General features: G+C 36.5%; 1 protein-coding gene across 1 annotated transcript in view; it reads right to left on the reverse strand.

Moving 5' to 3' along the window:
* The window catches only part of DDX10 (DEAD-box helicase 10), a 281,378-nt gene that overhangs the window by 193,970 nt on the left and 70,757 nt on the right, over positions 1 to 16,651 (reverse strand). The gene's annotated exons all lie outside the window — the stretch shown is intronic.

Genomic DNA, 16,651 nt, shown 5'->3' on the forward strand with positions numbered 1-16,651 from the left:
TAACTTGTATAGCAGAACAAGCACAGAAGTCACTAAGGATTAATAGAAATTAACTGTCATTTGGACATACTTGAGCCTTTTTAATAGTAAGGTCATAAAGATTCACTGTCCATTTGAAAATCTTTCTGCAAGTGTTACTGTAGAATTAAAGGCCTGAAGACTTTAACAGTAAACGGCAAAATGTCCCTTGAATTGAATATTTAACAAGATTGATTTTTATTATGTACTAGATACAAACTTTTTGTTATTACCATAGCACTTAAGTTACAATAGAATCAACAGGGAAATGTTTTTAAATGCACAAAATGTCCCTTTCTGCAACTTCAGCTGAATATGTCTATTACTTAAAATAAGGTCAGTCTAATACTTAAAATAAGGTCAAGTTGTTTGCTCTCTAGTAGAAACTTTATTACACCCTCTATAAAGTAATCATGACAAATCAGGAGGGACTGGGGACAGAGAGTTAAGGAAAGGTTACCTCTGATTCACACCTGGTAGTTTGTAATATTCACGTTCTCAACACAGAGATTTGGTAGATCAATCAGATTTACTAAATGAACAGCTGGCTATGACTTGCCCATAATTCTTCATTTAAATATATGCAGGCCTTCTTTTAATAATTTATGAAAACTAGGAACAGCAGGTTCAATCCAAAAGAAAGATTATTGTTCTAATCCAACTGAGAAACCCCAGTGAACAATAAACATCAATCATACACATTCTTAATGAGAGAAATGTCAAACTTTGATTTTTCACATTTCCATTACTACATAAAATATTACATACATTTACATAATGATTTATTACAAATTATCTTATTTTCCATTCTTAGTAAATCTGCCAAGGTACTAACATATTATGCTTCCACAAAATGGATATTCAAATTTCCTGCAATACACACACCTCTCCACACTAACAGTAAGTTTCACTTCTAATTACAAGATACTTCCTCTCTCTGATGGTCCTTCCTTATTCTAAGCCAAATGGAAGAGGCCAAAAGATACACAACTTGAAGCAAAAACAACAACACTACGGCTACTGAAATGTCTTACAAGAAGAACAGATATGGATTTATACTTGACTCTTTCTCTAAAACACTAACCTCCCTGATATAGTGGTCCATACATGTTTTCTGAGTTTCCCAATTAACACAGAAGCAATACATGGTAATCTCTCTCTTTTTTTTTTGGCCGTTTCACAGAGCATGTGGGATTTTAGTTCCCCAACTAGGGACTGAACCCATGCTCCCTACAGTGGAAGCGTGGAGTCAACCACTGGACCACCAGGGAAGTCCCAATACATGGTAATCTCTTGATCACTGAGGACAGAGTAACAGGGAAATATAAATAGCAATCTCACCACCCAGAAGTAACAGCATTCTAAATCAAAGAAATTTTATATTAGAGGGGATCGGAAGTCCAAAAGCTCTTTAAAAGTTAACATGAACAGCCATTTAGAAAGAAAAGTCCAGAATCAAAGAGGACTTTAATCCCACTTCGGTTATTGCCATGCAAAAAGGCCACCAAAAAACTGGAGCGAAGCTGCCTCTAAACTACTATTCTCCAAAAGGAGAGGAAAAGAAAAACACAAGCACATAAAATAACAATTTTCCTAACAGAATCAAAATAGAATCAGGCTTTCTATACATCTTCCCTGCTTTGAGTATTCAACAGAGTGGAAGAGATCTGCTGGCTCATTCCTTCTTGAAGGATGCTCATACTGTTGCCACAATAGGGAAAGAGGAAACAGAAAACCAACCAGGTCCTTAGAGGTCTTATCACCCTCCAAAATAAAAGCTTTCTGAAGTGGTGAGAGTTTGAAAATTGTTTTCATTTTACACCTTGCATTTGTTTCATTTTTTCTCCAGGCGCTGATAAAGCACTATGTGTGAGTTAGGTTTTGTCACACAGCTAGAATTCCAACAGCATGTGCTTAGGTGACTGAATTACTTTGTTTATTCAATCTCCTATTCCCAAAGATTTTTCACATCATTTCGAAGATTTAGGTGAATAGCCCTGCCAATCATAGAAAATAACCATCAAAACAATCCATGAGAAAGAATTACATGGCAAAAGTTAAAATCATACTTAAAACTCCTTTTTGAGACCAGCATAAAAGGAGATTTTTCCTATTCCTAAACTCTAGACTTCTACTTCAACAAGTCATTCATCTGTAAGTTAATGGGATACAGTCAGGATAAGGTAACCACCTTTCCTGTTACAGGCCCCAAACCCTTTTTTTTAAAAAAACAATACTATGTTGCACTTTAATAAAAACATATCCTAAATCAAATCTGAATATGATTTCATAGTTGTACAAATAAATTTATTACCTGTAATCCTAAAAGATCAATTTAAGAACATTCTCACAGGAATTAACATGAAAGCATATAGGAACTTTAACAAGTTTGGTTTTTTTTTAATATATCCAACGTAGTAATCATTTAAAAATGTATAAAAATATAACAAGTAGAAACATTTTAGAATCTATGTCCTTCTATCTCTCCCCTAGTTTTCACATGTCCACCCACAACCATCCCCGCCAGCTCACCCATCAAACTCACCAAGTCATCTAATGAGCTGTGCCAGTTTCCTGCAGAGATCTACTTCATGAACAACAGAACATAGCCCAATTAAAACGCAGTCCGGTACACAAAACAATTCTTAAAGCTTAAACAAACCCTTACTTAATGATAAGAAAAACCAACCTTCACACATACCACACAGAAAACGTTAACGAAAAGGAAAACGTAAAAGTGAAAGTTCCAGATTCAAGCAAAGTAAAGAACAACCAAGAAGAAACATAAGACTCTGGGCTTCCCTGGTGGCACAGTGGTTGAGAGTCCGCCTGCCGATTCAAGGGACGCGGGTTCGTGCCCTGGTCTGGGAAGATCCCACATGCCGCAGAGCGGCTGGGCCCGTGAGCCATGGCCGCTGAGCCTGCGCGTCGGGAGCCTGTGCTCCGCAACGGGAGAGGCCACAACAGCAAGAGGCCCGCATACCACAAAAAAAAAAAAAAAAAAAAAGAAAAGAAACATAACACTCTAAAGACGCACCCACTACTCACACATCCAAGCTATCTCTTTCACAGTCAGATAATCATATTTTTATTTGCAGTGAATCAGGGCAGGCAATTTCTCTAAATACATCAAAACTCTTTCTTTTGCAGACAAAATCAGCTATGCAGTGAAATGGAAGGAGGCTAGGCCAAGCATCCGCCACACAAAAATACCTGCTTTTTTGGCACCGCATGAATGCCTGGAAAATTCCTTCATTACCTTGTAGTTTTGTAATAACACTAATTCCTGATAAAATATGACATCTGGAATAAGTATCTTAAATCAAAAGTCTTACTGCCACATCCTAATCTGAGCTATTGGAATTAAGAAATGTATGGAAAATCTCAGTCATGAGCTATTAACCGATGAAGAAAAAAGATGCAGGATGATGGTAATAAACCAAGTTCTGCCGACTTTAGTTTTGGAATCATCAAAGCAGCCCTGGGACTGATGTAGTAGAAAAAGAGGTCTCAATTAACTATAAATTCGCTGTAAGAACTTAAAATGCTGCATTTTTAGTTCAATGACAATCTAAAATGCTTAGTTTACATTCTGGATCAACTGGATGATGATCCTACAACCAAATCTAACATCTGAGTTCAGTGGAGTCCTGACAACCGTACTGGCACAAAGCAGAAATGCTGGAACTGCAGGAGCAAAGGGAGAGAAGTTGGAGCAGAGTAGGAGCACTGACTCATCATACCACCCCTGCGCTCATGACTAACTCAAAACAGTATCACCCAGCTCATAAAATGAATGCTGTTTATTTGAAGTGCACTGGTTTTTAGCTTTGTCTTTTATTTTGTTTTGGTTTTACAGGTATATGAGAGCTCTAAGTACAAGGAACTTAGACACAGTTTTTTGTTAAGTTGTATCGTAATCAAATAATTTAAGGAAATAATTATATAGCATCTAAAAGATAAACAAGTTAATTTTTATTGCATTATTAATTTATAATTACTTTTATTAACCATCTAATACCAACCTTCAATAATGCAAGTCAACATGGTTGAGGGAAGAACTAAAAAGATCATGTGGATTATACTTTAACAGCATTACCAGAAGGGGTATGTTTGTTAGTAAAGGCAATGTATATATACATATATATATATATATACACACATATATACATATACACACATATATATGTATATACACACACACAAATACATATACAAAATAAATATAAAACAAGCAATATTTCCTATTTTCCTTTCGGCTACCTTAAAGGCATCTTAGAGACACAATTATGACTTAACTAGAACAACTGAGTGGGATTTTATAGTCAGTCCCTGTGGTAGGTAGAAAAACACCATCCTCCCCACCAAAAATATATGTCCATGTGCTAATCCCTCCATCCTATGAATCTATTACATTATATGGCAAAGGGAAATTAAGGTTGTAATTGGAATTAAGGTTGCTAATCAGCTGATCTTAAAATGAGATTATCCTGGATGATCCAGGTGAGTCCAATATAATCACAAGGATCCTTAAAAGCGGGAGGAGGCAAAGAGCTCAGAGCAATGTGATGTGAGAAGAACTCAACCCACTGTTACCGACTTTGAAGACAGAGAAAGAAGGCAGGAAGCCAAGGAACATGGGCAGCCTCTCTATAATTGAAAGGGCAAGGAAACGAACTCACTCATAGAGCCTCCAGAAAGGAACACAGCCCTGCTGACACCTTGTTTTTAGCCCAGTGAGGCCCATGTAAGACTTCTGAACTACAGAACTGTAAGAAAACACATTTGTGTTGCTTTAAAGCCACTAAGTTTGTAATAACTTGTTAAAGCTGCTACAGGAAAATAGTACAATCCCTCTATTATTCCATTTTCCCTATGCTATATATATCTCTTGTCCTGACATTTTACAAAATCCAAAAGTTTCATTTTTTAAGTTTATTTCACTGTTTAATATGTATTTCCTGTGAGCTATTTCAAATCCTTTATAGGCTGAGATGGTATAAATTTTTAAAATAAATGATACAACATTGTCAAACGTCCAGAATACCCACAGCACATGAACTTGCAGTAGGTGCTGAGGATACAAAAAATGTATTATAGATTCACCCCTCGCTTACTTACCATGAACCAGATTTTCTGCCAGATGGTAGCTATTTTCTCTTTGGAGCCATTTGATGAAACTGAGCAGGGAGATGACTGGTTAGGAGGCTTAGGAAGAGTAAAAATTTGATGTTGTCACTATGCGTAAGAGGAGGCGGAAAGAGCAAAGCCCAGCTGAGGTTGTTGTGGCAACCCAGGTCCAGGCGTGGGGAAGGTGGACAGTCCCGTGAATTCTGGTATGAAGTCTGTTGGGCAGATGAGTTAGAAAGACAAGAATGCAATGGCATTAAAGGTGCTGAAAGAAACAAAGCAAAAAAGAAAAAGGTTCAATCGATCACAAATTAGAAAGCAGACAGGAAGGAAATACAGGAAGCTAAGGCTGACAAATGGCAAGAAAATGTACTGACTTGGGAGCTAGAGATCAGGGAAAAACCAGAAAACAAGAAGAGGACAAATAACAGATTATAAGGGCTGGAAGGTTAAGAAATTAGGGTCAGAGAGTATGACAGTTTCCAACAGGGCAATGGACAGATGGTTCCAGAAGGAACTAAAAAGTCAAAGATCTTGGTCAAATCTAGGCATAATAAAATCACAAGCCTATAAAGAGAAGCTTGATTACTAAGGTTGACACCAAGGAAGATAACCATGCTTTTTCAGGAAACCCCTGGGTGGGTCGGGCATTCTTGGCAACAGAACTCTTGGCTATTTGGATCCAGGCATTTTGATGAGTATGGAAATTATCATAATAAATAAAAAGACTGTCATGTGCACACATCTGCTCCCAAATCCCATAAACAGTATTCAAAATTATAAAAATACAGTTACCAGTAAATATTTTTATCTGGATAATTACATAAAACTATAATTAACAGGTGTAGCTTACGTTACACAGACAAGAACACAAAAGGCAGAAACTGAGTTAGAAATCAAATGATTTTGATATGCAAAATGAATCATGGAAAGGAGAACAAACATTTCTTCTATAGAGACAGGAAAAGAGGAAGAGATGGAAATAAAGGTGAATTCAGACAGGCTGATGTTCTGGTTTAAAGAATTCTCTGTGGGGAGAGATGGGAGAGTTCTGTGATTGGGTTGGTGAAATTACACCTGAAATGAACTAGTGAAACCATAGACCACAGGCTCCAAAAAGTCATCCAGCTTCCAAGACAGCACCTTCCTCAGCAGTCTTACCCTCTATCAAAATATAGATCCAGACTAAAATCAAATGCTCTGTTATCTGCTATATTTTTCAGATAGTTCCTAGGTCAAGAGAGATAATGTGTGTTGGTATGCTTTAGGAATTACAAGAGAGATAATTCTACTTAATAAATGACTTTACAACACTTTCCTTCAATTAAGACCAAAAGAATCTGAAAGCAAGATATGAGTAGATGGATGTTGATTGTAATTTCCAAAACATAAGAACTGCGTTTTTCTCACTGTAGGAATAGCCAAAAAAAAGCCTAATGGCCATCACAAGTCATCAAGAAAGCACAAATAGATACTCTGAAAACATCATGAGAATACTACCTTACTGGTTTTAGACAAGCTGCTCTGAAAGGAACTTCCAAAAGTAAGCAACCTGAAGTCTGCAGAAAATTATTCACAGCTCTAACTTATCTGTAGCTCAAAGAGCAAAACTAAAAAGATATTATAGGAACAAGGTTACTAGTTCAGGACTATGTAAACCAAAGATCAGGTAAAGTCCATAATATCCTAAATCAACAGACAAATCCAACTATACACAGTGAAGTGAGTAAATTAACTTGAGTAAAAATACAGGGTCAATTTCAATTTACCTCTCATCAATTCTGCAGCCTATTCTCAAGACAACTATAAATTTGAACTTCATTATGCTTGCAATAAGATTAAAGCAGATGAAGAATGCAATTTGATCTCAGTGAGTTTGACATCCAGATGCATGAGGTCCACAGCACTGATAAATTCTCTATGTAAGAATCACCCAGTCCAATGAACAATTGGGTTGAATTTTATGAAGTCAATGTATGAAAAATAAACAAGGATTAACCAAAAGAAATCACATTCAATAAAATTTACCACAAACTAACCTTCCTGTGGTTTGGACAAATATCTTTAAAGAAGAAAACTGTAGCAGCACTAACGAAATCATTGTAGCCAGAGGCTAAGTATGAGGGAAGGTGCAAACTTCTGACATGATGTATGATCTTGGAATTGTACCTTTTACCATTGTATTTCAGATTTCAAAGAAAAAAAAAACCTGTAGTGAAAACAGCTAATATTTATTTACTGAGCACCTGCCATACACTAGACACTTTACTTATTGAATTCTTAGAACAAGCCTTTGAGCTAGTACTATTATTAGCCCTACTTTCCAGAAAGGAAACTAAAGGGAAGAGAAGTAATATTCCCCAAGTCACAAAATTGACAAGTGGCTGAAGCAAGACCTGAACTCACAAAGTTTTACTCCAGAGTCAATGTTGTTAATCATTCCACTATACTGTCTCATAAAAGGTAAGCTTCTCCATGGAAACATTAAAAAAAAATAAAATAAAATCTGAGTAAAGAGAAACAACTATTCATAAAATATCTGCAAGATCAACTCACTCAGGGGTAAGCAAACTTTCTCTGTGAAGGGTCAGATAATAAATATTTCAGGTTTTATGGCCCACATGGCCTCTGTCATAACTACACAACTACTCGTCTCTGCTACTGCAGCCAGTAAGTAACCATAAACAAATGAGCTCTGCTGTGTTCCAATAAAATTTATTTAAAAAGTTAAATTTTATTTACAAACACAGGTAATAGACCAGATTTATCTCAGGGGCGGTAGTTTGCCTACCCAGGCTAGTTCATAAGCAGGAGATTTTAAAAGTTTCAGTAGACATTTTTTTTTTTCAGTAGACTTATGACTCCTATATAAATCAATTACAGAAAAAAATCTGCACAGAAGCTATAAGAAGTAACATCAAGGACCTTCTCAAGGGCAAATAGTTTTATTTGCAGAAAGATTTGTATTTTTAATTACATTGTTAAAATGCACTGTTTTAGTGTTTAGTGTAGCTTTTCTCTTTGCAGTCTCTCACGGACACCTCTAGGTTTTTCTAAATCCCCAGGGCAGGCAGCACCTCCTGCCAAGAACAGGTTTTATAAAGCCACAGCCACTCGCACCAGGGCTGCTGCACAGCCTACATTTGTTCCTGGCCCACATTTACTCCCCATCAATAGCATCTGTACTGTTAGGGTTGGGGTCATAACATTCAGCCAACAAAATCTGATTTCCTGAACAGTAAAGGCAGGAAGCATGAGACTGCATTTCAGTAGAGTAAGCAAATTAAACAGATATAAATGCATCACGCTAAAAATTCAACCTTTTCTGATGCTGACTTTCTAGTTTTTAACCGCTATCCTCCTGGCTACTCACTCAGTTAGGTACAGGGAATAGAACCATGAACAAGGTTTGCCCTCTGTTCTCACAGATCCCCCAGGCTAACTGAAGTTATGAACAAGAAAATGGAATTTCTTTGATCCTTCTGTCACCCACCTTATTCTTATCTTACCTCTCACCTACAGCTAAAGGTTGCACTATATCTTAAATTACTCCCCTTCCTCTCCGATTCCTAACATTACCTCTCTAATTTAACTTTTACCCACCTATTATTTATTTAGTTCACAAATGTTTTTCATCACTTACACCTTTTAGTAAAAACATGTTAAATATGTACCCAATATACATTTTAACTTACAAAATTTGTGTATAAATATATGTAGGTGTATATAAAATCAAATTATACAAGAAAAGTATAAAGGATTAGATAAGCAAATACAGGTTCTAATATTTTCTTCCTATATCCCAATGCTTCATCAAGCACATTCTACATGGAAACTAGATTATGGCCATAGGTTCCAAACTTGGCACTACCAAAATAATTCTTGTAAAGTGAATGATATACTCAAACATATTAATGTATAAAACACTATGAGAACAGTGATGAAGGTATGGTTCATTCAGCTTGGACAACCCACCAGGGAAAGCATACAGTGAAGGTCATACTAAGACTGGGCCTTTAAAGTCATACTGTGTACTAGGAACAGTAAATAGTTCAGTGATATGATACATCCCAGCAAGAACAGCAGCATCAAATGAGAGCAAAAAAACAAGCCTGTATAGAGTCCGTTACTTCACTACAACATAAATCAGCATCAAAACTAACTTTGTTAGAAACAAAATTTTTAATGAATGAGAACAGTTGTCAACACTGAATTAAAAAGGTAAATTGAGAGACTGATGTCTTGGATTGACTTCTAGGGAAAAGGCAGCCAAAAATAAATGTAATATATAAATATGTTACTTTATACATACATACAAACACACACACACCCCACACTCTGCATTCAGCATTTTACATTCATAAGGCATCTCAAGAAAAGTCTAAGAAATTTCAAGTCACTAAACGTCTTAATACTCCTATAAAAGCAAGTACTATCTGGCTCAGAATAATACAAAATCTAAAATTAAGCTCAATTATTTGATAACTCACTAATATAAAACTTTACTAAATATTCCAAATTAATTCCAGGAGAATACTTTTGCTTAATTGTCCTGCATTCAGTATTTCCAGTTTTTCATGATGCCCTTCACTTTCCAAATGAGAACACACCATAGGAACTACACATCTTACATGCTTACTCTAGCTTCCAACTTTGTTCTGAACCAGTTATTTACAGGAATCAATGCACAGAGAATCCTTTGCAGTCATGATATATAAAAAAGTGTAACCACTAAAAATGTGACAGGTGGGAAATGGTTGGGCATTTCGAAGTAGCTTTAACACTTGTAAGGGCAATATGTAGTAATAGTTGCTTCCTTTTGGAATGTTTATCCATGTTGGAATGGATGACTCCATTTTGTAGGTTTGTTTGTTTGTTTGTGAACAATCTAAATTTTAGGATACCACTGTTCTTTTCTTTTTTTTAACATCTTTACTGGAGTACAATTGCTTTACAATGTTGTGTTAGTTTCTGCTGTATAACAAAGTGAATCAGCTATATGTATACATATATCTCCATATCTCCTCCCTCTTGCGTCTCCCTCCCTCCCATCCTCCCTATCCCACCCCTCTAGGTGGTCACAAAGCACTGAGCTGATCTCCCTGTGCTATGTGGCTGCTTCCCACTAGCTATCTGTTTTACATTTGGTAGTGTATACATGTCAGTGCCACTCTCTCACTTCGTCCCAGCTTACCCTTCTCCCTCCCCGTGAAGGACAGTAGACTTTTAAAATTGAAAATTAAAAAACAGTGGCTCTATTTAGATAGACTTTTTCCAACCAAGGATAAGTGCGGAAGTAGTTATGCAAGGTGTGTGCCTTATGATTAAGACATAAATTTTTAATGAGCATTCCAGTTGTGCTGTTAGTCCATCTATAAAAAAAATTAAACAAATTTGATTTGTACAAATTATTATGCATTATGAAGTCTCCTTTCTGAAATAAAGACTGCTAATAGTCACTGGTAATCGATATGAAACACATTTCTAGTTGATGATAAAGAGCTATATGTTTTCTAACATTATAGTTTGGCTACCAGAATTCAATACAGCAAATATTTATTTAGTACCTACTGTGCCAGGCCTCAAGGGACAAAAATGGAACTTTTGTGACATTCACTGTCTAGTAGTGACTCAAAATCTGGCATCAAAAAACAACACTGAATTGCCTAGGAAATATAAAAATTAAGGTGCTACTGCTCAAAATGGCAAAATGTTAGGCTATGTTTATAGTTTAGTGCTGGGAAAAATACTGTCTTGTAATTTTCTACCAATTCTATTTTAGAAGTGTATATAATATGAATATGACAAATACAAAACCATTTCACAAGTTTTCACCACTGTGATCATTCCACAGTGAATGACTATTACATGGCATATGATAATCCAATCTGGCTGTTAGACCAGAACAACAAAAACTGTTCCAACTGAGTCATGATATTCACCAGCTACCTACTCATTCATAAACACACCAAGATGGATCCATGCTAGTGATGCAAAACATGCATCACATGCATCACTGGTTACTAGATAAAACACTACTGGATGTTCATGCTATCAGTGGTGACAACAGTGAATTTAACCAAAGCTCTACATAAATTACTTGGTGAGCCACCTCTACCCAATTCATGCCACGAGAGAAAGTAAAGAGAGCAGCAGAAATAGGTGGCAGAAACCCACAGCACTGCCATGCTGAAGGCAGCATTAGGACACCTCTACTTGTTTTTTCTATCTTGTGTTGAGTACACATCAAGAGCAAGAAGCAAATCAGCAGGTTTAATCTTAGATTAAATTTGAAGACCCTGCACAAATGTACTTCTAACACCTCCACATAAAAACTAGTCACTGCAAGCGAGTAGAAAAGTTGTTGCCTGGGGTTGGGGGATGAGGGAAAGAGGGAAAGGCTGGTAAAAGGATACAAACATTCAGTTATAAGATGAAGCTCTAAGAAGCTAATGTATAACATGGTGATCACAGTTAATAACACTATGTTATGTAACTGAAGTTTCCTAAGAGAGCAGAATTTAAATGTACACACACACACACAGACACAGGTGAGGTGATAGATGTGTTAATTTACTCTGTGAGAGGAATCCTTTCACAATATATATGTGTATCAAATCATCACACTATTGATGAAAGAAAGTTTGACATACTGAAGTATGGGGAGGTCATTCTGGCTTACTCATGATTTAACTTGAATTTTATGCTAAAACAACCTGTCTGTAACCTATCAAACATACATCTGCTTTAATTATTAAAGAAATGGGTGCACTGACCAAAAGTAAAGAATGTCCATGTTAAAAATAAAAATTAAATGCCTCCCTTCTTGGGAGGCCAACGCTGGTTCTCCTTTGATGATAAGACTCCCTTCCCAGCTGCCAAGACCCTACCGACTTGCCGTGTACACGCTGATCTTTTTTTTTTTTTAAACCTTGAAGGAAGGTATCCCTGACTTGTTCGATGTTCTTTGTGCTGAAAACCATGCTTCTCCAGAGCAGTTCCTCAGAGTTATCTGAGAGGATGTCTCCCAGGCTATTGTCCTCGGTTTGGCTCAAACAAAACTTAAGTCAAAATAAACATCTGGTTGAAATTCTAGACTTCTAAATGATCATTAAACACTTAGCTTCAGCGTGATTTCTTTCATGATAACTCAATTTTATTAATAAAATTTTACACATTAAATGTGATTCAGCCACAATTTACTTCACACTGTAGTACACACCCTATATATACTGACATTTACAGAAAAAAATTATAGCAGTAACAACTCCAAGAAGCATGAGGAAGAAAACCAAGCATTTAAAGGAAGCGTTTAATAAAATTACATGGTTTCTCTATTTCAAGAATAACGAAAGAGGATCAGTTCTTTGACCTTTAAGCATCAAGAGAACTTTTAAATTTGGCCTGATAAAACATGCAACCTTTCAGTAAGCTAACAAACTACTGAAGAGTGAAATAAATACGGCAGTAATCCCCTATTCCTGGAATAAAGATTCTCATCATTAACAGTGTAAACACTGTTAGTACGATAATTATAAGAATTATAGTACACCGTAACAAATCACTATTTCATAAATTGTATATAATAATGGATGGAATTCTATTTCCTTTACCATTCTGGCCTTTAAAAATATCTACATGATTATATCTCAATAAAGCCAAGGAAAAAATCCACATACAGATTTCAATATTCATATGTAACCCATTCTGTGTTCCTCTGTACTTCTACCCCACTATTTAAAATGCATATTCATGTCAATATTAGCAATGAGAAGACAAAAACAGGTAATCAGCAAGGATACTCACTATCTTCAGGCTTTGAATGGATTGGGTTTCCCAGTATTTGGGGTCTTCCTAGATGTTTTACTGGTTCCTATTTTAATTCAGTTGTAATCAAAGTACATACTCAGTAGGAATTCAAACCTTTTAAATATATTGATGCTTATTTTATGACTTAGTATAATGAAAACACCATGTGAACTGGAAACAAATAAATACTCTGCAATTGTTGGATATATTGTTCTAAAATATCAGTTAGGCCTAGGTAGTTGACAGTATTACCCAGATACATTCTCAATGTTTTCATATGTCTATTGATTTTTTTAAATCTAGTTGCTCTATCATTTGCTGACAAAGGAGAGTTAAATGGCCTTAAAATGATTTGGAGCTGTCCTTCTCTGGCTCTCTCTTCCAGAGGTCTCCTCTCACTCTGAGGGCCATAATTGCCCTAGCCCCACTCTTTTCCTCAGGCCAGTAAGACTGCATACTTCCTATGAGAGTTTTTCCCACTTTGTTACTGTAGCCCATCCTTAGGACAGAAGGGCCACAACAGAAAATCCACCCTGTGTCAGCCAGTCCTTTCTTGCAAGTTTTGACTCCCCTCTGAAATCTGCTTACTTTTGCTCTCTCTCGAGTCTTTAAGTTTTTGTTTTGTCCAAAACTTACGATTCTTAACTGCAGGAGGATCAGTCTATTAGACGCTTACTATACCTACACCATAGAAGCCCCTATGCAGACTTAAACTGTTTTTCAATGTTACTTTGTGTGTGTGCGTGTGTGCGCGTGTGTACAGGCTCGTGTGTGTGTGTGTGTGCGCGCGCACGTACGTGTTTCTGTCTGAAACCTAATAATGGACTCAGTGTACCCCAAGGTTTCAGGAAGGACAAAATCCATAAAAAGTTTGATAGGATGAATTCCATGACTCAATAACTCTGGAGTCATAATATATATAGCAAGAGAAAGATCATTAATAGTACTTATTAGATGTGCCTTTAATTAAGACAATTCCGATGGCTATGTTAGAGGATGGATTTGAGAAAGGAGATCGGTTAGGGGACTAATTTAACAGTCCAAAGGAAAGAATAGGGAGAAGATAGTGGTAAGCATGAAGAGGATGGGGACTGAGTCAAAGAAATTAGAAAGTATACAGGTAAGTAAGTTACCCAGAAATCAAAAGGAATGTCAGGGTAGAAGTCACAAACATTTTTCCCCCACAGTATTATGCCATTAACACTTCTCTCCATGTTTCTTACATTCACTGCTATCACCTCAGTCTACCTAGAAATGGGAAGTAAGTATTGATCCTGTCAAAACTCTTCCATACCATATTAAAAGTGGGCCTCACTATTCAATCACCACACTCTGGCCCATTGAGCCAAACTGAATTTATCATTCTTTTCAATATAGAGATCCAGGTTGCCAACACCAACTAATCAGCTAGCATATAACAGGACACCTATCTACTATCCTTGATTTATATTTTGATCAGACTGATCTACCAAAAATGATTTATATATAATCAGAGTAAACAAAAATATGTTAAATGATCCCTATTTACACTATCAAGATCAAATTCATATACTGAGCCTCCTAATCTAGCACAACCTACCTATCCAAATTTAGCTATGATTCCTTTACATGTACCTTCACAACTCCACCAGTCCCCTTTCACAACATGAAATGAACATTTCTATCTGCAAGGCTTTGTTTATGCTATCACCTTCCTAAAAAAAATCCTTATAATCACAATTGTAGTTAAATTCTTTTCTTCAAGACTCAATTCAAGTCCCACCCTCACAGGTCCTTGCACTATTTCCCTCCAAAATATTTCTAGAACATACCTAAGCTAACAGGTATTGTTAATCATCTTTCAATGCTTATGGTCTGTATACTCAACCAAACTAAAACAACATGAGTATAAGCAACTCATTGGTCATCAGGGAAATGCAAGTCAGTGAATACCAGTGAATACAGTGAAATACCATTTCACATCCAGTAGGGTGGCTATAATCAAAAAGATAGATGATAACAAGTGCTATTGAAAATATGGGAGGACTGGAGCTCTCGTACACTGTTAGTGGTACAATCACTCTGGAAAACAGACTTGCAAAAGGTTAAAAGTTCTTGCTATATGACCCAGCAACTGCAATCCTAGGTATATACCCAACAGAAATAAATACTTAGGTTCACAAAAAAATTTGTACACGAATGTTCATAGCAGCATCATTCATAATTGCCAAAAGATGGACACTGATGAAGGGATAAACAAAATGTGGTTTATCTATACAGTGGAATATTATTCAGCCATAAAAAGGAATGAAGTACTGATACATGCAACAATATGAATGAAGCTTAAAAACATTATCTCAAGTGAAAGAAGCCAGTCACAAAAGACCACATATATGATTCCATTTACACAGACTATCCAAAATAAGCAAACCTGTAGAGATAGAAAATATATTAGTGGTTGCTTATGGCTGAGGAAAAATGGGGGCTTGAGGAGTAACAGCTAAAGGGTGTGGGATTTCCTCAGAGGTAATGAAATATTCTATGATTGTGATGATGGTTGGACAACTCTGGAAACATACCAAAAGCTACTGAGTTGTACAATTTAAATAGATGAATTTTATAATACATGAATTATATCTCAATAAAGCTGTTATCAAAAAAGAGGGGATATGAGGGCTTCCCTGGTGGCGCAGTGGTTGAGAGTCCGCCTGCCGATGCAGGGGACACAGGTTCGTGCCCCGGTCCGGGAGGATCCCACATGCCAGGGAGCAGCTGGGCCCACGAGCCGTGGCCGCTAAGCCTGCGTGTCCGGAGCCTGTGCTCCACAATGGGAGAGGCCACAACGGTGAGAGGCCCGCGTACCGCAAAAAAAAAAAAAAAAAAAAAAAAAAGAGAGGATATGAGAGACATGCTGAAAATCTTCCACTGAGAAGGGAATAACATGATGCACTAATTTCCAACATATCTAACCATATATCAGGTCTTCAAGGTCTAGAAGAGTTCAGTATCTGATTTAGTTATTTTCTTCTCACTGATAAAAATCACAATTATAAATGCTAATTGTAATACTTAATAATTAAGACTACTCAGAGAATTGTAAAAAGGAAGACTAACTTTCAGAAGTCATGTTTTAAGATGAATCTGCATCAACTTTCCTTTACTTGATACTATGGTCAGATTTATATTGAAACTGCAGTAGTGGTCATAGTAGTGAACTTGGATAATACAAGAACATATATAAATAGAATCACTCTTTACTTGCCTCATGGTTCCTGCAAAGCTCTTCTACTCTTCCAAAACTAATGACCCAAACTACTGCCCCCAACTCTGCTCATACCCTTTCCCTCTTTCTCCACCTATCAGATCCAACACAGCCTTTAGCAAAATCAAGTCCCACCTACTCAGAAAGATCTCTAAGACTCTAGCCCAAATTCAAAACATTTTATTTAGGTAAATATTTTACATTAACCTTTTTACATAGCTATCTTATATTGTTTTTTCATATAACATTTCCACATAAACGTCCTATATCCTCAACTCTAACTTTCCTGAGAGCTGACAAGTCTAATTGTTTCATATTTGGTACAATAACATGTCCACATTAAGTGAGTAAAACAAACACACACTTGATTAACTACAGGGGTAAACTGTGGCAGAAGATATTTAAGGCCAACTGACACAAACAATCCCAAATGCTCAGACTAACCCACTATCC

Source organism: Phocoena phocoena, chromosome 8 (assembly GCF_963924675.1).
Source record: "Phocoena phocoena chromosome 8, mPhoPho1.1, whole genome shotgun sequence".
NCBI lineage: Eukaryota > Metazoa > Chordata > Mammalia > Artiodactyla > Phocoenidae > Phocoena > Phocoena phocoena.